Source organism: Pteropus vampyrus, unplaced genomic scaffold (assembly GCF_000151845.1).
Source record: "Pteropus vampyrus isolate Shadow unplaced genomic scaffold, Pvam_2.0 Scaffold46, whole genome shotgun sequence".
NCBI lineage: Eukaryota > Metazoa > Chordata > Mammalia > Chiroptera > Pteropodidae > Pteropus > Pteropus vampyrus.
This window is the reverse complement of record NW_011888827.1, coordinates 7309475-7333559: the sequence shown is the minus strand read 5'-3', so window position 1 is coordinate 7333559 and position 24085 is coordinate 7309475. Positions and strand designations below refer to the sequence as shown.

At 36.0% G+C, this 24085-nt stretch overlaps 1 protein-coding gene and 1 pseudogene across 8 annotated transcripts in view; one reads left to right on the top strand and one right to left on the bottom strand.

The window, feature by feature from the left end:
* Positions 1–24085, top strand: part of VTI1A (vesicle transport through interaction with t-SNAREs 1A) — a 333273-nt gene that overhangs the window by 97482 nt on the left and 211706 nt on the right. The gene's annotated exons all lie outside the window — the stretch shown is intronic.
* On the bottom strand, positions 23682–23796 carry LOC111739048 (annotated as a pseudogene).

Here is a 24085-nt window from a genome sequence, read left to right as displayed (position 1 = left end):
TATTGCAAAATTATCTTCCGATGTTCAGCAGTGAAGATAATATTGAGTGATAAAGCTGGAGTGGGTTTTGTATAAAGCAATTACAGCATGAAGACTATAATCTGAGTGAAAAATATTGCTCAAGACTTCCTATAATCTGTAGAAAACTTCATTTTGGAGATATGTTGAAAATTGTTTCATTTTATACAGTCGATTATAATACTAAAGGTATACTGCAGTTTGAAAGCAGCATTTCTGAATGGTTTTAATGACCATTTATATATGGTAAGAGGTACAAATTTAGATAGATAGATGGTTGATAGATAGATAGATAGATAGATAGATAGATAGATAGATAGATAGATAGATAGATATACACACACGCATTTTTTCATATTTGGAAAATTATTATTTCAAAAAGTCTCTCCACTACTGGAGTTCTTTCTATAAAGCTTGCATTGTCCAGCAAGCCCATCTCTCTCTTTAGATAACTACATATGAAAGTTCAGATCGAAATGTCCACTGTGAATTTTACTCTCACCTTGGCACATGTCAAGAGGGACTCGTATTCCAGGTCTCCATTGTATAGTGGAAGAAGTGTGTGGTCCTTTAATAACTTCATTTACACTTCAGCTCTTGAGTTTGGCTTTTACATAGCAATTACAAACAGATAAGAACAAAGACATTGTTCTCGAACTACATGGAAAATCCTTGGTGTGAAAAGGCCTCCAACGAATAAACTTGAAGAGGAAAATATGTGTATGTATGCGCATGTGTGTACCTCCCCCTGCCCTCAAAAAAAAATCCAGTTCATGTGTGTTTCCTAACCTTACGTTCTTTCCTACCAGTCACACTCAGGACACATTTAGTGTGTGTCTGATCTGCTATGAGCTAGTTGGTGGCACAAGGTACTAGAATGATGGAGAGAGATTATGGCTGTGTCAGCACTGGGGCTCCATCCCAAGGAATTGAACATCCAATAGTATTATGCAGCAGAAATTATTAAAGGGGTCCTTTTGTTACCTCATGTGCAGAGGAAGCTTTCATCTAATTTTTTAATTAAAAAAAAAAAAGCCACCACCTTCAGTAAACAGTAGCCTAAAAGAAATAAATAATAGTTCAGAAGTTACTTTTTACTTTATACAGGGAGCTTGGAAAAAGATGGTTTATTGATTCAATGTACGTAAATACTTATCATAGACTTATCATATAACCCTTACTTTAGGCAATTCATCTAGCTAAATTGACTCTAATACTGTTATGAATGAAGACTATGAAGGTTTATCATGATGAAAATAGCCCATTAAGAACTGATCTGAACCAGTTTCGAGGAGCAGAGCCTGAGACCTGGCCCGTGAGGCTTTGGCTAGGAAAAGTTCACTTGATGCTGGGCATATACCAGCTCCACAGGCCCCAACTTTATTAGTGTGGAGATAAGCTGATTAGGTCTTGTCAATCAAAGGTGCCCATATCTCAATTGAGAGACACACTCTCTCAGTTTTTCTTTAAGCATTGAAGCAGGCAACAAAGAGAGAGATGTGTGGTATGCATCCCTACGGTTGTCGCCATGCAGGGTGCAAGGGTCCTGTGATGATACGATGACTGTATTAAAGAGTACATCAATTTGTTTTAAAGTGTTTTGATTTTTTATGGTGGCATTAAGAGAGAGAACATTGTGGTTGCAGCTTTACTAGAAAGCAAAGAGTTCTAGAAGAAGGAAAAAAAAGTGTTTCTTTGAAGCCTACCAGGGCTTTGAATCTTGCTGTGCCAATGGGCGCTTAAGTGCTCCCGTAACTGGCAACCTCAGATCCACCATCGGCTTGGGAACTCCCTTCCTCTCCAAATTATTCATTTAGAGGAAAAGGAGAAAAATGTTTAAATTGACTTAAGCGATATTAATGCTTATCGACCACAAGTTTTTATTTTTTAAAATGATTTAAGATTTGGAGTGAACGTATAACCTGTATTGGTTACAGCAATATACCCCATTTTGGTTGTAAAGAACAGAGATCCTTCTAAATGTTCCCCAAGTACAGATGTCCAACACTGCTCCATTTAATTGTTTTCCACACGATAAGAGATGCCTTGCCTTGTATATGTGGACGATAAACCTGGCTAATAAATATAGGCTGCCAGAATGGAATTCTGTAGAGCTTCAGCTTGAGACCTCATCATCTAGTCAGTATTGAGAAAAAGGTGGAGTGATGGTGTAGGGGGAAAACCTGGCCTTTTGTTCTTCACATCTGAAGTTTGCTCACTGCATGCCTCCTTCCCACTTCAAATACAACAACAGAAAGCAGCCCTTCTCTTCCTCCCTCTGCCCACATGCACCCCCAGGGCTGCGATCCTGCACAGCCACGTTGTCACAGTGGATTATCTCTTTATCAGCTATTCTTCCCTTCACTCCATCCGTTTCCCACTAACCAATCAGGTAGCCCTCTTAGGAAAGACTAGTGCTTATTTCAATAAAATGTGACTTCTGTACACACGGATCCACACAGCCATTCTAGATGTTGCTTGTCACAGAACAGAAAGGCATTCATGTTCCCCGGACATGGCTACCTTTATTGGGTGTCCTATGAGGAAAACAAAAATTTTAGGAGATGAAGACAAGACTGGTCATAGTGTCTGAAATGGAAAAGGTATTCCATTTCGCACAGCTGATTAGCCAGAGTGGGCACACTGATAAGTAGCCGTGTGTGCCATGCACATGTGTGTGAATGTGTCTAGCTTTAGGATGTGAGAGAGTAATAGCCAATTTGTCACTGGTTCTCTACCGACCCAGACATAGGTAATTGCAGTGATGACTCTGTCCCAAAGAGTATATGATCTTATAGTGCCTTCTGAGTTAGAAAGTTGAGGGTCAGTGATGCTTAGAAATAGGTGTATTTTAATATGTACAGATTTTCTATGCTTTAAGACATTTTATTACTGGATTTATCATAATCTCAATAAGATTTTCAGCATACTCATTTATTTTTATAAGAAAAAATTAACATGCAGTTTTCTAAAAATAGCTCAAAAAATATATAGTGATACATTCACATGTTGGACGTGAGTGTCTCTTGTTCTGTGTAAAGAACTTGGTCAAGCTCGTTCTCATTGTTTAGGTTTCTAGCTTGATGTTAGTCTTTGAGAGAAGACTCCCCTGACCACTCCATTTAAAGCAGCTTTTCCCTTGTATCTTATCAGGCCCCTCCCTCACAGCATCGATCATAGCCAAGCATAACCCATGACTTGATTTTGGCTTGTCTTCTCCAGAAGACTGTAAGCTACCTAAGGGACATTTTGTTGAATGACTGAAAGAAGTGGGCGACTCTGTTCCTTTATTACAATGAAAAGTGCTTATTTCCAAAAGTTCCCACTAACCTTAAGCATTACAATAATTATAGCCATTTCCCAGACCATTTTTAAGGAGATAATACTGTGGCTTTGTAACATTTTAGGATTTGGCTTTATCTGTCTCTCACTGTGTTGAAATTCTTAATACATTCAAGTAGTTCTCTCAAAAATACTATTGTGTATGATTTTTTAAAGAACATTACATTTTACTCAGCAAAGTGATAATTAAGAAAAGTATACTCTACTTTGCTAGTTCACCATGCAGCTGGTATATACTCATTAATAAGTGTTTGGTGGTAAAGATTTTAAGCCAGTGATGAGAATGGATTCCCTTTTTAAATATACTGTACACTATAGTTGTTGAGCTTAGTTTTTCTCCATCATTTACCAATTATAATTTTATAAGTTTACTTTGGTAATTGTTTTTAGGCTATAAAAGTAATAGTGAAAATTAGGTTGCTGTATAATAGTGTTGCCTTACATGAGTTCAGGTATAATGTTTGTTTCACTGAAATCCTAAAACAAGGAGTATGGGAAGAAATGGTTAGACTAAGAGGCATTTGCTAATAGTGACTTTGTCATTGTGTAAACCTGTTTTCCATTTTATTACATGATGAGTAAAGCATGTAACCATTTCTCTTTTGTTGCTTATAAGATTACAGTGAATAACTGAATTATTCAACATTAAGCTGTAAACATTTTCAGTTCCTAGCAATGATTTTGGAAAATTACTTTTTTTTTTTTTTTAAGGTGGATGCTAAACTCAAAAGGGAGTAAGATATTTTAACATGATTCTCTGATTGCTGATAATGGAAAAATTCTATTTGAATAATATAGGGAATTGCGTACTGAAATAGATCATGCTTAGAATCAGCATTTGAAAAAGCATTCTCGAAAAAACGTCTTTAAACAGTGAATTTAGGGTACACTAAAAACGTATTAAAGAATATGACAAATGAAAGACTTTTGTCTCTATTTTCCCCTCATAAATATTTTCCCTCAATAAAGAAATACTTTTTTGAGTTGCTTTTATCATCAACAGTCTATCCCTCAAATTAAAAAAAAAAACTGTCATCAAACTCTCTTTATAATGTACTAGAATTTACTAATGCCACTAGATGTTTTTAGCCCCTCAGACATACATTTTTTTTTTTTTTGTAAAGGCATAAGGAGCATTCTGAGCTATTTGACAAACTTTTCTTTAGGAAAAAAAAATTTTTTTGAATAAGTAATGTCAAATGCTTATTTTTTTGCTTCTCAAATGACCTTTCAAGTAGTTGTCATACGGTGTATTTCTGATTTATCACAAGTAAACAGATAATACTCATGACACTGGAGGTTTAAAGTATCATCATTAAACTACCAAAATTCAAAAGCAATGATGTTTTATTATTTAAAAATAATCCATATTTTTTAATATTCTTCCTTGAAGCATTAATATTTGTTCAAAGATTAGAGGGCCATGATGTTCTGTTTCTTTATGTTTACCTTCAATTCTGCTTAACAGTGTTTATTTCTGAAGATGAGTATGAAGTGTGAGGGTATTTAGGATAATTGAGTCAATATTACCTCAGTTTGATTTTCTTTTAGGATGTTATATTCTCCTAAGTAACAAATATCAGGTAACTTCCAGAAATGGAAGAGTTTAGAAAGCAGTTTTATCTTTTAGTGTGTGTGTATATATAACTGTATAAAATAGATTTTCTTTTATAACAACATCTAAGTGTCTCTTATTCAGATGGTTTTATCATAGCAATCACATGTCGTAGTGAGCTCTTTTGTACCATTCATAATAACTAAAACACAATCATCTTTTTGAGGGAGAGAAGGAGAGAGAAGAGGGAAAAGGTGGAATTTGAAAAGGGCGGGAGGAAATCTGCTCCGATTCCCTCCCTGAGGCTGGACTGTTTATCACTCTATCCTCATTCGATAAAAGTGAATTTTATAATAAAATTTTCCCTAATCGGGCCCTGTCAGTGGAGGTGTCTTATCGCTGAGAGGAAAATGACACCGATCCTATCGGAAAACAGAAACGATGTCACCATGTTCCCAATCACAGCTCTTCAGCCCCCATATCTACCTTCTCCACAAACACCAAGCAGGGCTTTTTTCGTAAGAACATCAAAACCCAGCAAAGTCATTAAAATTGCACCCGCGTAGAGTTGCAGGGACCAGCCGCACTAGCGCAAAATGGGATGTGGGAAAACAGACTCTCTAAATGTGCTAATTCCATTGTCACGTGTTTACGGCTTAATTTTAATCAGTTAAAAAAGCCACACATTGCAATAAATTGGCATTATCTTCTGTGACACCAGAAGACACAGTTGGTTCAAGGATTTAGAGGGTCATTGGCACCAGTATATAGTATTACAGACAAAGTATTTTTACGCTTGAACTACGGTAGCTAAGGTACAATCCCCAGTTAAGACTGCAGACAAAGGCTATAACTCACATTGCGCTAAGTTCAGCTTGCAGACCACCTTCATCCTTGGTGGACTTTGTATGCAAAACAAAGAATTTGGGGAATTTTTTTAAAGTAATTTATTCATCATATAAAAAATTTTTAAAGTAGCCTTTTAGTGCTGTAGCCTTATTGCATACTTGGCAATAGACCAAATAGTCTTTCCATAGGTCCTCTCTGTACACTTGTTTTCCAGTCCTGAAGTTTCATTGACTGTGTTTACATTGACCATTCGACTTGGGAGCCCAAACAAAGATACATTAACACGCTTGAGGAAGTGCAAACAGAAAATAGTGTCATTGACAATTGTTGAAGGCCAACAATGAAAGACTGTCTCTAATGGTCTTAATTTATTAACGTCAAATTAACACCAATATATTTTTACACAATTAAGTTCAGAAATTGCTGAAGTAGAAACAACTGGCAAATTTAATTTTAATTTGTTCCATGGGATTATTCTTAGGATATACATATCTTGATTTCAAAGCAGAATAATCCCTTGGACATAGATGAGCTGTTCTGCATAAGAATATCTGAATAGTTTTTGGAGAAAAAGATTTATATTCCATTGCAAAGTGTAAGATATCACTTTGGTTCTCAAATTTAATATTTTAGCTTTGTAAATTATTGATACATTTACCATGTAGTTTTAAAATATTTGACATTATAAGGTTTTGATTTTTTAAGCCTAAGATGATTAAAATATCTACTAAAATGTTGAAAATTGTCAAACCTCTGAGGTTTGTGAAATAGCAGTGAATAGGAAAATCTCAATTTCATCCTGAAACTAGTTTGTTTTCTTTTTTAATTGACAAATCTGACCTTGAGTGAAGAAAACAGTAGATGCAACCACAACTTTTATAGAATGGAAAGAGCTTTTGAAATTAAATCATTTGACAGCGATTGGAAAAATAAACATTTGAGTGTCTTTTGTTTTAATTTTTCCAATACTTTGTCGAGTTCTATATACCAAAAGCAATAGAAAGAAAAGATAAAATAATAGTGAACCAAATAATTTTTCAGTGCATCGTGCTTGTTTTCACTATGAGTTTAGTTTTCTATAGTCAATGTCAAATTGATGAGACCTCTGCTGTGTGATTGAAGTACTTTTTTTTTTTTATTTTTTAATCATATCATGAAGTTAAAAACAGTTAAGTTATAGTGTCACTAAGACAGTTTTTTCTGATTGCAGCAGCTTTGCCACTGCAGCTGTCTGAGTTATTACACTTCTCCGTGTTTAAACAGCTTGAGTAAATTTACAGGGTCTCTCTCTTTTTTTTCACGTTTTTAAAAATAATAGAGAAGAAGAATGAGTACAATTTTCGAACACAGTTCTTTTCTCTGTTAGGATTATCAGCGAGCTCTGTATACAGGGAGAAAAAGTTTGGGGTATATGGTAAGGACTTCCCTACGTGATGGCTCTTGGCTTTTTAAAGGAGACACAAAAAAAAATAACACAAAAGTTAACTGTGTACAGTGGAATGCTGGCTTTCGTTACATGTCTAAAAAATGGTTTCGTTGATTGTGCTCAGACTCTACTAGTAGCTCTGGACCTTGGTTAATGATTTTTTTCTTTCTCTCTTTTTTTTTCTTTTTTGAAGAGATGGGCTAGTTTAAATTTTCAAATATACTTATCTATTTTCCTCATTGTATGTTAATTTAAAAAATATGTGGGGGATGATCATTATGTGCAGCCTTAAAGGACAACAGCCTCCCTTCTGTATTTGACTGGAGACCCATTGAATGTGTTGATTGAAGGAGATTTATGGAAGGAAGTGCATTTATCAAGTTCATACATGAGGTAGCAGAACAAGTTTTATTTAGCCTTCCTATCACCACAAAACAATGGGTCTCTGTTTAATTAACCTAATACTATTGTTAAATTGCAATAATGTTTCTGATTTAAAATTTGTAATGAATATATTTAGTATCTTTGGGGGAAAGACTTTTAAAGGCACTACAAATCACAGTGTCCTATGCTAACCTGAGAGGAAACAGCTATTGAAATATTAACTCAGCTGCAAAACACCATGTTTCTTTATATTTTTGGTGATGAAGAAAATAGAAAAATTCTAAATTTATTCAGAGGCTATTTTTAATACCAGTTAAAAACTATAATGTCTCATGTTTAATAAAAAAGACACTTTTATCTACATTTTATTTGTTTACTCTCAACTTATTTTAAATAGTTTCACAAAAAAGCATTCAAAATCATGATGCAATAGAAACTGAATTCTTTCATGTATACCTCTTATTTTTCAAAACCATATTATAATCTGAAACCCTTTTTATAACTTGCACAATTGACTGTACTTTGTACGTTGCTTAATGTTGTATTATACTTTTCTACACGTAGGCTGCGCCATTGAGCCATTAGTCAAAGAAATATTTCTCGTGCTGCCTATAGTGCAGGGAAATGGAAATGCGGAGTAAATGGAGATGAAAAAGACAGGCTGTCCACTTTTTAAATGTTTGTTACCATAATTAAAATAGGAAAAAAAGCATATTTTGATATACTTAACATTTTGGGGTATTTTAGGGTATTTTCTAATAATTTTAAATTCAGTGCTTCTTAAAAACAGTTATTCTTTCAAGTTTTAATTATTTATTATTTCCCACAGATATTAGTAAATATATAAGAAAAACGTAAATCTAGGTGAAATACAATTTTTAACTTAAAAGTGAAGTCATTTTAATATTTTTTTTGATTGAAGACTATTTAAAATTATTATAATTTTAAAAATAAACACTTTTTAAAGTAACTCTGAAGTGTCATATAATTAACACAAACATGTGCTTGGAAATTTTATATTAAAATGTATTTAACTTCCATATCTGTGTAAGAAATTTGTGAAGTCAAGGTGAATATTGTTCCTTCTCTAATGGAAGATAAGAAACTGTTAAATATATTAAAATAATACATTTTAAATAATATTTATAACTTTATTACATTTCAACTTTTTTCGTTAACTTTTTTATGTTGAGAAATAAGTTTTAAATATCATAAAAAACTTGTTAGATAGATGTGAAAACAAACTATGTGTAGAGTTAAATGTCATTCTTTAATCTGCATTTTGTAGATATGCACTTCTATAAACAGTGCTCTGGGTTTGTTTCTTTGCATAAGTACATTTTGTGTAAATTAGTATTTCCTTATTTAATAATGAGAGTGACTTATTGAGAAAAAAAGTGAGGTACTGCTCTCTGCTAATAATGGAGAAGTTTGTGATCAAAATTCTAAGTGATGAGATATATTACAATTGACAAGTGGCAGAAGTTATGAAAGTATTAGTGTTATTGGCAAAAGCGACTCCTGCATGGCTCGTCCGCATGCAAGTCCTCGCATGCTCAGACCCGTAAATGCTGCCTCATCACACCCCATCGTTTCATATGTGCATCTGTAGGGAAAAGTTTCTAGAAAGTATGTTCGTCAGCCAGTTACATGTTGAGTTCTTCCTCAGTGCTTATACTGATGGTAACTTACTGCCAATTGGAACATAGTGTCTAAGTTTATCATAAGAGAAAAGTCTTACTTGGAACTAATAAAATCTATTATATGTGGTACAATATATTATTGTAAAATACCATTTTTATAGTTTATAAAGTAATTTACTTTATAAAATGTGGTTTGTTAGGAGTATAATTTTTACCAGTTTATGAATTCATAAATGAATGGCAGTTCTATTTTTCATTACCTAGAGTTATATAATGTGGAAATTGATCATTGTTTACACTTATATTCATTTATTAAGAAAAATAAGTCTGTGATATCCAATAATTAGAATTAACAGAGTAATTTGAAATTTACGGCATCGAGCTAACATGTATTTTATTTCTTAGTTTTTTAGGCAAGTACTTTTTTTCCTGATAGTGAATAGTGGTATCAAAGCAAAGGTAGTATAATTAGGAAGGACGATTCGTCTTATAACTGAAACTGTGTAACGACAATCTGCAAAGTTAGATAATTGGTTTTGTTAGTCTATTACTTACAGAATACCTCCATGGGATACTTTGAGATAGTAAGTGCTATATTGGTGACCTGTCTAAATCTAAGAGTAACACAGTTATTCCAAAAGGTGTGGTAGAACATGTCTCTCTGTTAATGACCTTAGATTACCTGGATCTTTCTGAAAAGGAGGACCATTTTAATTGAAGAGGAGTATTAAGAATTAGCACTTAACTAGGGCACGCACCTTTGTAGACAGAACAGATTGGCTTTTGTTTATATGTTAACTGCATCTTAAAGTGACTAGATGGATTTTGACTATTTGGCAGTTAGTTTGTGATCATCTCACTTAAAATAAGGCTATGTAATGAACCCAAAATTCATTATGGGCCCCAAGGTGATATTTCATAGCTGTTTCAGTGTAGCTGAAACTGAAGTATCAAGAGAATATGCTATACATGTTAAGATACTGTGGACAGAGTCGGGGGAAAGTACGTGTTCTATAATACAAGCAGCAGATTACAAGTCCGAAAGGAACTAATTATACACGCCAAAATGTGATGGAGCTGCTTTTTATATTAGCACCACTGTTTACCTGTGCTCCAGGTGTGGAGCCAAGAGAATTGTTTACTAAGTAATCGCAAGTGATTCTCTTTTGAAAGGTTGGAGAATTCCAGATAAGACTCCCCAATCTTATCCCGTAGCAGTCACCAACAGCTAAAAATTACCAGATACAATTATGTTCTTCCCTCGAAACTTGTTTAAATGGTCATATTTTACTTACTTGCATTGTTTCGTCAATTTGGGGATTATGCTTTTCTTCTCCTCTATAAATCTCCTTTGACCATCTCTCCTTTATGTTTCTCTGCCATGGGTCAGGCCCACTCAAGAGATGAAACTCAAATAGGTTAATTACTTGCCTTCAAGAAACTCTAATAACAGATTCGTTGAGAAGGGAAATGACCATTTGTTGAATGCCTTCTGTGACCTTGAGCATACACTGCATTCGATAGTCACAATTATCTTAGAAGGTAGGTGCTGTTGTCCCCATTTTACAAATGAGAAAACTAAGGTCTAGAGAAGTTAAGTACCTAATCCAAATGAAGGACCATCTGAAGTCAAACTCCTTATTTTTTTCATTATCACATGCTAAAGGTAAAGTGTTTAATTGTCCCAATTGACTTCTAGAATAGAAAACAATTAAAAGGTGAGTTGGAACATCTCTTGAGTTAATACTTTGAGGACAGAGGTAGGCATTTTGCCTTCTCCATGGAGCCAAATCACATGGCAGTATTATGTATAATGCCATATAGTGGTGAGAATGAGAACTGACTAGCAAGGAGGATGTCCAGGGAAAACTTTCGAAGGTAATGATGTGGTATTGCTGCGAGCCTGCTTCCGAAAGTGGGTAAACACCTGCATCAGTACCACCTGGGTGCTTACCAACAATGCAGCTTCCTGTGCCCCAGTGCTAATTGATCAGATCATATTCTCTGGAGGTCTGTGCTAGGCATCTTCACCTCTAGGAAGTAACTTCAGGTGCTTCTGAAGCATACTAACGTCTGAGGGTTATTGCTTTCATGTATGAAGCATGTATGAACCTGCGGGACCCTGCACTTTGAAACTCCAAATGCCTGTCTGCAAAGTCTCTCTAGAGAGTTGTCTTTTCTGTGCAGTGTCCATTCAGTATCATCAGTTCCCTGCATTTTGGTACTCAGACATGCAAAGACATAATTAAGGAGATTTCTTCTTGAAAAGCCTACTGCGTGGCATCTCACACAATTATAAAGCTTGTTTATTTGTTGGCCTTTTTTAAAATATAGAATGAAATGTTGCCCTGAACAGCATCATATTAAAATATAAGACTATCTTTTGTGAAAAATGAAGTTAGGGCATACATCTGGGAATCCAACAAACTCTAAACTGTGTACAAAATTTTTTTGTTAAGTTTGGAAACTGATAGCTGCCTGAAGGTCTCATATTTAAGGTCAGTTTCCTTGTTTCCTTCATTTTCGCCCTGTGGCCAAGAAAGGCAAGACTTCCTATGGGGGTAAAAAAATGAAAGAAAGAAAAGAAAACTCAATACTGGCATCCCAATAGTAAAGGAATGATAAAGATGGAGCCTGGAATTTGTAATCTTTTGGATATTGGAATATTCTAGTTTTCAGTTGGATGAATTAGTAAACGGTATATTTCAGATTAAAAATTCAGTGAATGTTGACCTATATTTTGAGATATAAGCAAAAATGGTAGTGCCTACAATGAAGGTAAGCAAAGTATTTAAATAAAATGTTTAAATTTCAAAGTGAACTATTAATCATATAACAGCCTGAGTATCTCTGCACATTTCTCTGAAAAGGCTAAGCCAGCTGGATTTTCATATCCATTTTCTCACTAAGTTCTGGTGTCAATAAAGAAAGTCAGCACATTTTGTCTCTTTGAAATTATTGCCCATCTTAGAATTTTTCCACATCCCTCTGTCCTAGCTTTTGCTGAAAGAACTAAGGTAAGAGAGTTAACAATAATAGACTAATAACGATACCGGTAAACGTTTATTGAGCAGTTATTATGTGCCAGGCACCGTGTTAAAGAGTTTACACAGATTATTTTGTTTAACTCTGAAACAACCCTATCAGTATTATTATCTTTGCAGATGAGAAAATCAATAATCAATGCAGCTAATAATATTTATCAAGCATCTTCTCTGTGCTGGGCACTCTACAGTGCTGTTCCCTATGCTGTGTTAATCTTCATTGCATTCTATTTGTGATTTATGGGTATTTATCTTTACTTCACACATGAGGAAACTGAAGTTGACAGACCAAGGAGCTTATTCAAAGTGACATAAGTGGTCGGCATTAGAGATTCTAGGCCTCTTGATTCCTCATTCTACTTTATGTTTGTCCTAAGCTGAATTTAAAATATCATCTCATCTTGCTTATCCTTGCCGTGTTTAAAGTCCAAAGAAAAGACCAGTAATATCTTATGTATCCAGTGATTCATCTTAAGGAAACTTATTCTTCTCTAGGGGAACAACAGTAGCCTGGCAAGATATCTTAGGGTAAAAAAAAAAGATGCAACAAAAGCATGCATTATAAGGTAGCGGGTGAGAGCATGTGCTGGAGTTAGACCTCAGTTTAAGTCCTGCTCTACCATCTTACTAGCTGTATGACTTTGGGAAAACTGACCTCTCTGTGCCTCAGTTTCATCATCTGTAAAATTATGATAGTGATAGCACTGTTGTGTGCCCCGTAAGCTCTCAGTGAAAGGTATTAGTGGTGGTGGGTGTTCTTGTTTTTTCTATATTTAAATCTTTGAAAAGATTTGTTTTTACAGTTCTTTAATCGTTTACTCATTTTATTTCTCAGCCCTCAGCAGAAGGGTTAAATTAAAGTAAAGAGGATAGACACCATGAAATAAGAGACCGTTAAAGAAAGAAAGTCATAAAATGGCCTTTAAACAATCAAATAAATAATGGCTGCTTGTAATAATAACTTGAGTTAATAAAGAGATGGAAATGTTCTCTATCCTTTGTCTAAGGAGACAATGAAGTGTATTTTAGTGGTGTATTCTCATTAATTAATCAAATAAATGTTGCTTGAAGTTAAGTCAGTTTTAATTATCTGGAAAGTTCTCTTTCTAGAATACCCTGTTTCACTGCGGTACTAGATAAATGAGTTGTTACTCCACTCCTGTAGTGCTTTAATTTTATTAGGGATGACAGACCCAAATGCTGTGAGGTTTCCACATGTAATGTAGCAAATTGTGCTTATTGTAGCTGAACTTGAGAGAACATACCCCCACCTAGAAACATTTGCTGTTTAAAAACATTGTCCTGGCCAAATGGATGTGATGAGAGTCAGCATTCAGCTCAAAGTTCATGGTCCCTGGAATGAATTACATTCATGGCCCTTAATACTCACTAGCTATGTGCATGTTCATCTTGTGTGCTGTCTGTCCCATTACCTGAAATGGTCTAAGCACCTTGGGAGTCAAGACTAAAAGCCTCTTTATTCCCCCCTCTTCCTGACCAGTGCCTTGCACTCAATGGGTCTGCAGCTTTTGCTAATGACAGAGGGTGTGTTTATTAGAAAAAAACATATTTGTGAAATCCACCAAACAATATCCATGCAATAGTTTCATTATTTTACATAAAAGGACCATGATATTTGTACGTTTGGTGAAAATAGTCAATCCCCAAGAAATGAAAAGGTAACACTAGATTACAAAGGAGATGTACTCGGCTGCTATGTGTCCTCCTTACCTGGGAGGCAGTGTACTACCCGTGAAAAGGCCATGAAGTCAAAGAGATTCCAATTTTAATTCCAATTTGACTATGTACTATCTATGCGGCTTGAGGAAAATTCTCCACTTCCTTCTACTTCTGGAGATCCCCATATATTCCAGCAATCTCAGTAATGTATTAAAAATACATGTTAGTTGAGGTATATTCAAGATCCAGTTGTGTGAGGGCTCTTCAGAACAACAAATCTGTCATTTAGCCTTGAAGAATTGAAGTACTATTCTTATTCCAATAAGCAATAAAACCCCCAATTAACCCCCCTATTTTTTTCTTTTCTTTCTTTCTTTTTTTTTTTTAATGAAATAGAAATCATATCAGACTCTACTTTAACTTTGGTGTTGTACTTTAACAGTGTTCTCCGTAAGCGTCAGGATATGGCAAAATAAGTTGTTAGATTCTTTTTCTGAATGTAACTTTTCATTCACATATACCTCTGCTGGTTTCTAGTGAATACTAGTGTTAATTCCATTTTTTTCTGAATTACAGTACTCATTATATTCTCTAAACCATTGGTTTCTAGATATCTGAGTTTTAAAAATAAAATCAAGTTAATTGAGTGACGAGTACCGTATTGGGCACTGGGAGGAACATGAATCTGATAGGCAGAACAGAGGAGGAAATTAGCAAGGACAGTGTACAGGGATTGAGTGGGTCAGGGAATGTGTCAGTGTCGTGGTCTCATGGAAATTCCCAGATGTACAAAGGAAAATGCTGGGTAAATTTGACTTGGCTAGTACAAGACTTTATTGCTGAATTATTTGAATGGTGATCCCCAGTATGAACCCCAGTATTTGCATTTCCTCCTTGAAATGATTTTGCTCAACCATTTCAACAGATAAAATAATTAAAGTCCTAATGTGTTAAGTGACTTCGCCATGTTTACAAAGCCAGTTAATGGCAAAGGAAAGTTCTAGATTCAGGATCACTGTGTACTTTCTTCGCTAACATGCAATTTCCATGACCACAGGGATCTTGTATGGTTTGCTCACTACTATATCTGTCTTTGGTGCTAGTAGTAGGCACTAAATAAATATCTGTAGAATAAATGATTGATTTCTCTCTTGAGATGTCACCGCCTAAAAATTTATTTGCTTTCCCTCACCTAGTGATGTCTTTCCCCGACACTGAAAACTGATGAAAATTGGGTAGTGTTCCTATAGCTCATTTTCAGTTTCTGATTTACTGATATACATATCTAATTTATGGACCATTTCATTATAATCTTTGTAAATGTTTTCATAAGTGTACAAATCAAGATATTCTTCCTGTGTATTTAAATATCGCTGATATTTATCCTCTCTTTGCAAGAGGGGATTTTGATAGCCAGAGGTACAGCAGTTTTCTGCTTTCTTCAGTAGATGTTTGTTCTTGTCCGTCATCTTTTCAAGAATGTTTGGTTCATCATAATGTCTCTTGTATGTGCCCTACAGGAAAACATGCCGACTCTATTTTATAGTTCAGTTGAATTAATACCACCTTCATTTAAATTAGAAATATTAAAAATAATTACAGAACTAAGTTATCTTTTACTTTATGAAATTAATTAATATTTAATATATGACTTGAAGGATGGCACTCCGTTATTCTTTTGTTATTTATGAAGATATAGTCATAAAATCATTTCATTGCTTTTTTTCCTAGGCAGCACTGGAGCCATGTAAGCCATTTTGCCTGATAGACTCTATATTTTTAGCATTGAGATTGTTCTGTTAAAATAATGCTATTCCATTATTTTAGATGATGTCTTCTTGAAGTGAATCATTTACAATTACCTGCTTATTGTACAGGGCAATTTAAACATCTCACGGTTTCCTTGAAGATTTTCCTTGGTTCATTCTATATATTTATCTTTTGCCTATTCCCATCCTACTTCTTTTAAAAGGGCCAGAATTATTTATGTCTATTTATCAGTGGTTCTTCCCTACATATGTTCTACATACATGCTATTTTAGCATACATTTAATTATCGGATTATTTCTGAATACCTAAAAGGTACTATGCGCTGTACTAATGTGCAGGCAACACCCATATTCAGTAGCCTCAGAACTGTGCCATTCTCAAAATAATAAACTTTGGAATCTGAAGAAAATAAAAAAACATATTTCAAAGTGGAAGTTTGGAGTAAATATTAAACTATAGAGTATTTATCCTAGGATGCAACAGTAGAGTGTTGATTATAAGGTACTACCCCTATAATCAACACTCTACTGTAAATTTTTAATAATGCATTACTTTCATAATCAGAAGAAGATTTAAAAATAAGATGTTTTCTAATACCTACAGCAAGAAATCTTTTCCTGGCCTATATCTGAGTGCGTAATTTTTACAGGGTACCAGGCTATACATGTCAAGGAAGTATTTTCCACAAGTTTTGTTCATAACTCATAGGTAGAAATAACATTTAATCAAAATTCCTATTATACACATACACACATACATAACTGAAATGAATATATCATAAAACAATACTTACCGCTTTAACTATGGGTAATATATACTATTATGTTTTCATCCTGTTTTCTTAAATTTGAAATTTTAGTCTTAATTTCTAAATTGATTTTATAATCCAATCTACAAGGTCACAATCCGTAGTTTGTATTAGGGATGCACAGATAAATATTTTTAGCCCTAATCTACAGCTTGTATATTCTACTAGGGAATATAAAACATTCATACAAAGAACTTTACTGAAAGACAACATGTTATAAATTCTGTAAAACAGTATTTCCCAAATTTCCATCATTTATGAACCACAGTCACAATTTTCACCTCATTTATGTAACACCATACAGTTTTACTTATTTAATATTTTTCTATCAATCAATTTTAAAGTGACTGAAATTTTTATTAGTCTTGTTCTATGTGAAATCATGAGTTAGATGCTCCAGCTAAGTTTTTTCAAATACCTAAAAACATACGTAATTATGAAAATATTAAAGTAAGGATTTTGTGTACCACCAGCAATAGACCTAACACTCTGGTAAACAGTTAAAAGTGAACCATGTCATAGGGGTTTGGGAAGAACGTAGCACTTGGGGTGGCCCTTGAAGATGGGATTGGTTACAAAAGGGCCATCCCTTTGGATAAAGCATTATGAACAAATGCACAGTGAGTAAAAAGTTCTTCGAGGAATAGCAAAATGTTAAGTTTAGCTACAGCATTGAATACAGATGGGGATTTGTAAGAAATAAGAAAGGAAAGGTAGATGAGAACTTGGAGGACCATGAATGCCAAAGATGTGAGGTTTCATGTCCTAGGCAATTAGAAGCTATTCAAGATATCTGAACCGTGGGGTGGCATAATGAAACCTGTGCTTAGGGAATATTATGCTAGCAATAGTGTGGGAAAGGAACTGGAAAAAAGACTGATTTGAATTATAATTTAATTAAAAATTGTGTTTTTAAGTTACGCATAGATCTTATGGCTTTCATTAGATCAAATAAGCAGCCTTACAGGCTGTCGAAAATTACAAGAGGGCACAAGGCAGGGGAAAAAACCACCAGACCACCAAGTCTGTTTGCTATTTGACTTTTAGCAAATAATTTACTCATTGTTTATTTCTATTTCTTCTTTCCAATGGAATTAATAATGCCTACCCTTCCTCATTGACTTGCTGAGAAAAGCAAATGAAAGGAAGTCTGAAAATGCTGTGTAAATGTAAAGTAGCTTTCTGATTGTACTTGAGCTTTGTGAGCCAAAGAGGTGACCTGATAATAATTATGCGTTAGGATATGAATCTGGCCAGTGGCATATAAGATAGCTCAAAGGAGAAAAAATGCTAAGGAAAAGCATTTAGAACACTATGGCAGCAAGGCACAGAAGTAATCATTGAGACTTAGACTAGAATTGTGAAATCAGGAATGAAGAAGAGAAAATAGATGCAAGAGACATTGCTGAGGAAGAATCAACCAAAACTCAACAATTCGGGTATGAGGACAGGAGATGGAGGCATGGAGTCAAGAGACAGATGGAGAGAACCCCAAGGTGGTTCCAGGCTTCTGGCTGAATAAAGGGTGCGCCATTAACAGAAAGAAAAATCAAGAGAAGGAATAGGTTTAGGGGGAAAAAAACTGAGTTTCAGGTATCAACGAGTGCCCAAGTAACTATGTTGAGCAGGCAATTGAAATTTGGGGATTGAAACTTAGGAGTGAGGTTATAGCTGGATATGTAAACGTAAATCATTCTTGGAGTGATGCTAATTTAAGATAATTTAAGCTCGTATATTCTAAACGTTAGCTATTTGAGTGGAATTTGTAAGCTTTTGGCCATATTTGAACAATATTTACACTCTTGTTTAATATTTTAAAATCCAATTTAACTCATTTTTTAAAAGCATAGCCCTATTCTAACTAATAATATTTGTGAAAACTTGAGTTTGATGTGATAGATACAGTTTTTTAGTACCCATTAAAATAAATGAATAATTAACCATATTTCGTGATTGTAAGATGCACATTGTTTTACAATTTAACATTTTGAAATTAGAGTGTTTTACAATTAATGACATTTTACGAACTCTGTTGGTCAGACAGTAGTGGTGATATACTTGTCATTGTCATCACATGAGTCAACCTGGTTGTTATTCCTTGTGGAATGAGAAAAAAAAATGGCAGTTCCTTAATATTTCAGTCCGTAACCCATTTAAAGATCTTTAGAGAAAGTAATACGTTTTAATTCTTGTCTAAAAATCTTACCTCTGGCGTGATCAAGAAAGCACTAACATGGAAACTTGCAAATTGGGTGTCACCAACATGGAAGCGAATCGCAGAGAAAGAAGTCGAAGACACTTAAGAAGTGCTGCATCCCTGACGCTCCTGGTGGCTCAGAGGACATTAGCAACTATGAGCTGAAAACTGGTTCAAAAGACTTGGACACCGACTGTGAGAAATTTTAAGAAAACCTCAACCCATTTGTTTTACATAATTTCCTTTGATGTATACACAAGAGTGATATATATATAAGAAAACCTCAAAGTGAGTAGCCTAAAAGCTCTTTGAATAAGTACAGAATAAAAATTTTAAGTGCTAAGAAAGCATTATGTCATAATGTAATTGACAGCCATTTCATAAGTTGCATATGAAAAATGGGGCATCTTACAATGGATGCTGTCCAAACTCAGATTGAACAAAGTATCCAAAATTTTTTAAAAATGTCAGTTCATGTTCCACTTAAACTCACCTCATAAATACTACTTTATGGAAGCACATTTAAGCCATCAATCAATCACCAAGAGCATGTGTATAAAGAAGAAAAGGGCTTTAGAAACCCGAGAAAGGTCCGCATTTCGTGGGAGAAAGAGGAGTCCGATAAAGGGGCTGAAGCAGATTAGTAAATGACTCTGGACAGTGGAGTGTCATGGGTGCCAAAGAAGGAGAGACTTTTAAAGAAACGGAAGTAACTTGGAGTAAGCAGATACCATGGAAGGCCCGGAGAATATTCAAACAGGTAAGAAATGGTGGCTTTGAGGAGTAAGAGAGCTTGAATACTGGGGGAGTTGATCCTAGACTTTTTGTGAAAAAAATGAGTAGAGAAATAAAAAGTCGATGCTTGATAAGGATCAGAATTATTATTTTTTCCCCTCAAGCTAGGGGGCCTAGAGGTAGGAATTGGTAGAGAGGTCTTGATGACAACATAAAGGAGAGTAATTGATCGTTTTAGCACCTAGAAAGACGTGCAAAGTGATAGAATCAACAGCAGAAGTTGAAGACGTAACCTGAGAAGGGAGCATACTTCCTTGGAAGCAGGAGTAAGGAGGAAGATAGAGTGGATTTTGAATAATGTTGAATTACAAAGAAGAGAACTTCAGAAGGATCACCATGGTTCCAAATAGGGAACCAGGTTACTCCCTGAAGATGAAGGGCAGGGTCAAGGCCTTGGAAAGAGGGTGGAAAAGGCTCAGAAAAGTTGTAGGAAATGTCAAGGGGACTCAGCATGAACAGGTTCGGAAATGACTGAATTACTGCAAGAGCCCAGCTGAGGTCTGGGAGCACGAATCTGTAGTGGGCTCACTAGTGTGGTTTCACAAGTCTCCCCAGAATTGCATGGTCAGCCAGAAGTAGGAGCCAAGAAAGAAACAGTGGAAAGTTGATGCCCATTGAGAACTGGCAGTAGGAACGACAGGAGATGGTAGGGTAGTAGTGAGTGCAAAGTGGAAATGGCTGCCAGCTGGGGAGGCAGCGGGAGGCCAAATCAGGGTAATGGACAGGAAGAAAAGAGGGGCCTTAGCTGATTGACAGAGTGTACGCAGAGAACCTAGAAGGAAGAGAAGGAATGTTGAATCCAGTTGGCTGGATGGAGATTTTGAGAACTTCAAGAGAATTTTAAAATAGAGGACAGAAATAACTATGTGCCAGAATTCTGAATGTACGTGTCTTAGAAGCCTGGCGATTAACAGCAACAGACCGAGGTTTAAATCCAAGCCCAGGTAGCGTGTGCACACTGTGCGACCGCTTGGATGTACGTTTGCCCTCCCCACGTTCACTTTTCTTTGTTCCTTGGCGACTGACTCTGTGGACCAATGGGATCCCTTGCTCTCTGGGTTTCAGTTAGGTTCACTCAGTGGGGAGCACTGGCAGGACATGGAACACAGGGAGGAGAGGAAGGTTGCGGTATGGATTCTCTTGTAGGATTGCAATGCTCTGGCTGCATTATTCTGTCTCCTCGGCTCTTTCTTCCACGGTCCTGGTAACTACTCCTCGCCTACCCTCCCCATTCTCAAGCCTAGTGGTGGTAACTTGCCCATTGTTACTTGCCCCAGGCAAAGGCACCAGCCATTGTGGTTTCCCACACCTTTTAAATAAGTCTCTTTATTAAAGTCTGCTTAAATTACCCAATTTGATTATGTGGTCTGTTTTCTATTGGGGCTCCGATAAAATCACCTTGGGCAAGTAACTTAGGCTCTCAGTCTCACTTTTCTAAATCTTCAACATTGAGATAATAATAGTACCTACTTTATAGGTTTGGCAGGAGGATTAGATTTGATAACGTAAAATCTGTACACAATGCAGGGCAAATAGTAAGCTTTTAATAAATGATGATGATGATGTAGTATAAACTCTGGAATTTCCATTTATCCATTTATAGATTTCTAGAGATTTATAGAGATCAGAGACTGAATGTTTATATTAGCAAGTAGCATTTCCTAATGCATCCTCCTCAGTGGCAGAATTGAAGGGACAAATTGGAGAAGAAGAAACTCTAGCTACCTTTATAATCTCTGTTAGTCTCTCTTTCCAAAGACACTTTAGATTGATGGTATCGCAACTTAATTTGAGAGAAGAAACAAAATATGCATAATGCTCTACACTACAATTGGAATATCTCTATTGTAAGTCTAAGTAAAAGTAGTGTGCTCGATATGCAAGTGCAGCTTCAAGACCATTTCTCCAACCCACCGCTTTGACACACCTTTCCAATAGTCGCTGTTAAATGTGGAAATTGTAGAGCCATCGTTGGTCCTCTTGATTGTGTCACCTTCTCTGGTTCTGATTATATGGCCAGTAGAAACCTTGGAAAGCACAGCTGTGCATTTTAGGTGACACAAAAGCAACGGTTTTTAAAACTTTTGGTTCAAAAACAACTTTGGTGGAGGAGAACCCAGACACTCTTACCTTTCACTTGTTGTGACTTAACAAGGCAATACTTAGACTTTGTTAAGTGGACTGAATTATTACTCTGTAATAGCAGTATCATCTCAGACTCGATTAGAGCCTTTCAACTTGAAAGTGTTTTCGTCACTTTGCAAAAGTGTAGACATTGTTATACTGTAAACGTGAATCCTCCGTGAGGCTACGCTGGGAGACTACCATCAGGGACCAGACTCCGAAGGACACCAGTGAGTCCTGCAGCAACCTCTAGGAAAATAAAGGCCTCTTAATCTCCAGCAGCAATCCACTCAGGTTTACCAGTGACCATGGTGGTCAGCAAAGACGGCATTTTTGCTGATACACATATTCCCTGGGGGAGATCTGTAAACCTCACAAATTGTTTAGTGGTTTCATGTTTCATGTGCTATATGCATGTAGGCATCTTGTAGAGATAAAGGAATAAAGGGGGCACAGTAAAAGGGTAAGCAGTGATCAAGAGCAGAGCTCCCTTGTTCAACTCGTGCTTTTGTGATTCTCTGTGCTTTTTGGCCCTGGGTACTGATGCTAACAGCAGAGGATTTGTGTGGCTTTACTCACCTACATGCCATGTGTAGTTTTAAACCTGGGATAACAACTTCAGTTTGGTAATGTCTTGTTTTTCCAACTCTTCCAGTTCCCTAAGTTTGATTTTTGAAAACCCTCAAATCTGGAGGCCATTTCTCCATTGGATATATTTGTGTGTATATCCGCTCCATCAGGAATGTGGTTGCATTCAGGTCTGTTGTCCTAAGCGCCTTTGTTTGTGGCTGCATTCCATGCAGTTCAGTCTTTCAGTCCCATGTATTTACTAACTATTCAAATGCCTTGTGGTATTCACACACAGATTATGTAAAATAAAAAAAAGTACATTATTAAGGCTGTGGGTGCTGTGAATGGATTATTACAATTTGCCTATCATGGTAATGGCACCTGTTAGAGGTGTGACACAAAAGGCAGTGACAGGCAGTGTAATTTAGTAATTGTGGCCATTGTACTGTATGGCTGGTCAGTTCACCAGGCAAGTACAAAGAAAGCAGTGTTATAGCAGAGCAGGGGTGGGTATGCTTAATAGAGAGAGCTAGTTGTGTACTGAAAGAGACTTTTGGTGGAGGGCTAGCTCCCAGGGGGGCAACTTCGAATGAGTTGAAAAGAATGAACAAAAGTACAAAAATGGTACAGGTTTTCCTATTTCAGCTCTTAAAGCGACAGACGAGGTATGTTGGTGCACATTGCCAGCACTGTCTCCTACTGCCAAAACAGCCTATTTTCAAAATACTCAGTCAAACCTGCCTTGTCACATGCCAGTCACATATAACGTACTCTTTTCTTCTTTTATATATAAAACATACTGTGTCAAAGTTCAGATCTAACTGGCGTAGGGGCAAATGCATTAGTCTGCGAAAACCATTTGTTTACAGTCTACAACAGTATTTAAAGGGCACATGACCAGATTTAGAGAGGATATAAATATATACCCTTTTCCTCTATTAATTGCCCTGCCTTTTTTCTTAGTATTATTTTGATATTATGGGCAGTTTTGCTACTAGTCTGAAAATTCTATCAATGTAATTAAGGCTGAACTTTGGCAACAGAATGGGTGATAGAAATTAATAGTAAGAATTCATGAAGCACATTTTCTCCTCACCTCAAGAAGTCATGAAGTGAAACTATTTCTCAAGGCACTACTGAGAAATCCTGGAGAGAGAAATGAGTGAAAGCGCAATTAAAAGGACCAAATATGCCAAGATGACTTTTTTATCCCAAAATAATATGTCCTGGGTTCACTCGTAGGAGGATGCCAAATTGACATCATGTATCACTCCTCTGTGATGTCAGACATAGTATAGGATGTGCCATTGGAAAAAGCAATTTCCTTCACATGTCTCTTGCTTCCTTTACTGTCCCAATTTAAATCATGACAAACAGAGCTCTTCTCACATTGGATATCGAATACTTCTTATAGGTCAGGCACCATACTAGGCTCTTTATAAGCATTTCCTCATTTATTTATTTTAGTATTATCTATGCCTAAAACACCTGGTCTTCCAGGTGGTCTCCCATCCAAGTACTAACCAGGCCCGACCCTGCTTAGCTTCCAAGATCAGACATTGAGCTTGTTCAGGGTGGCATGGCCGTAGACCATGGACCGTGGCTCCACTGGGGTGCAAACCCAGAACCTTCTGTGTGTAAAGCAGACGTGCCAACCGCTACACTATGGAACCACGTCCACATTTCCTCATTTAATCTGTGCACCAACCTGTGGATTATAGGTAGAATTACTATCGCCATACAACAGACAAGGAAACAGAGGGTCGGAGATTTTCCATGGCCTCCTTATACGCAGTGAGTTAGGGCAATATATTCACACTCTCTCCATGTCTAGATATGTTTTTTTGTGTGTGTGTATATGTGTGTGTGTGTGTGTGTAT